Here is a 2213-nt window from a genome sequence, read left to right as displayed (position 1 = left end):
GTGTCATTTTAAGACAAATAACAAACAAAAAAGTTTATTAGTAAACTGTTTATACAGATTCAGGCACATGTAATGATGTGTGATGATATCATTGACGATGATGCAGCGGATATTCATAACTGACAAGATAACCATTCTGTCTCAAACAAATCGGGTACAGAATCTGTGGAGCCTGACTTTATGGAACCAATTGCAGTGGTTAAATAATTCGACAGCAGCTTGAAGTATGGCATATTTTCTACAAATTGTTGTGAAGACGACAAAGATGAAACCACTCCTCCGTGACTTAAATCTTCATGGATATCTGTAAACACACCTGTACGGAGGAAGGGCTTATTTGAAATGGATATAGATCATGCCAAATCAATAAGAAGCAACCCTAACTACACAAAGATGTAGAGAAAATGAATGGTTAGCTTGAAAAATAAATATACTCTCTCTATATTAAATCTATCTTCGATTGCAATGAGTATGCTCCTTTAGGATAAGGGGGGCTGCCCCACTCATTTTAATTATTCTCTTTCTTACAATATTAAATATACCCAAACTGTGTGGCCTGTGTGAATTCAATTAAAACATGTCCTTAGGAGCTATGCTGCTAATTTTTTTTATGCATTAAAAACATTTCAGTACAGACCATTTACTTTTAATGGGGTGCTATGGATTTCACCCCAAACTTTAGATTTCTTTGGTTTTCATTAAACCCTATCAAAAATATAACCTTATCACATATAATTAAATATTGTTAGAAATATGAAAACAGTTGAATGTCTTATTTAAATACTTTTTTTTCAAGTTGCCTTTTTTTCAATTGAGGAAGATTCAATGGTTATTTTTTTTTTATTATTAAAAACACACTCTTTAATACATTGTCTTCTAAATCTTTAATATCTATATTTTTCTGATGAAAATACTCTACTCATGAAAACATTCTAGTCAAAAAGCATACATGTCTGAATATATTTCTTTAAAACAGTTCTAGTCATAATGACATTCCTTGTTTATAAGTGTTCCAGTATTTAATAATTATACCATATTTTATGTCATAAATTGGATAATGACACTATGTTAAAGTTTCAGTTTTGGTTAAAAAGTTTTTTATCTGAAAATGCCTGTTCATTTGATGTTGGTTTTCAGCATGTCAAGTGTTTGTTGTTTAAAATTATTTTTTTTTCTTCACAAGAAACTTGGTTAGTGTAACTGCTTGTTTAAACTGTATTTTGGCTGATAAAATAAAATATTTTCCTACCTACCGACCCTTCAGTCTGAAGGAACAGTCGGAAAACTGCAAACAAACATATTTTCAAGGTTGGCCTTATCTGAGTTCAATTTCTGACATGTAAACATAACATCAATAATTTAACCTCCTTCAATTTGTTTTCTGTTATTTGGTTGAGTTGTGGTCTCTTTGACAAATTCCCCATTTCCATTCTCAATTTATTTAAATATTATTATGATTACATGTATGTCTCATTTCAAAAATTTCTTAAATATTTACAGTAATACTACTCTGACATTGTTAATTGTACTCAAATAATTTGGCTGATATATCAAATAATATCATTGGTACCGTATTCTATTTTCTAATATTCCTGTTACACTACATATACATAGGATTACCTAATAAGGTTATATTAGACGTGTAGTATATGAAAATAGATATAAGAAGATGTGGTATAAGTGCCAATTCTCTATCCTAGTCATAATTTGTAAAAGTAAACCATTAAAGGTCAAGGTACAGCCTTCAAGGCAGAGTTTTGGCCAACACTTAACAGCAAGCTATAACATGTGACATCCCCACCAGTGGCGGATCCAGAAATTTTCATAAGTGGGGGCCCACTGACTGACCTAAGAGGGGGCCCGCTCCGGTCACGCTTCAGTGATTCCCTATATAAGCAACCAATTTTTTTTTCCAAAAAGGGGGGGCCCCGGGCCTCCTGGCCCCCCCCCCCCCCTAAATCCGCCTCTGCCCACTGCTGTCGAAAACAGCATACTACATTGTACTAAGTCACTCATACCTTTTTGTAATATTTTTATTTTAAAGTGCATACATGTACATGTATATAAATTGTACAAAATTCAACTACTGTAATGAGGGTGGGGGGAGGACCTTTATCGGGACTGTTTATTCCTATATTGATCTATTGCACAACTGTCCCTATAATGATAGAGGGTTAAGTCACTAACAAATATGATAAAACCCACTACATTCT

The sequence above is a fragment of the Mytilus edulis genome, chromosome 7 (assembly GCF_963676685.1).
Source record: "Mytilus edulis chromosome 7, xbMytEdul2.2, whole genome shotgun sequence".
NCBI classification, from domain to species: Eukaryota; Metazoa; Mollusca; class Bivalvia; order Mytilida; family Mytilidae; genus Mytilus; species Mytilus edulis.
This window is presented reverse-complemented; position numbering follows the sequence as displayed.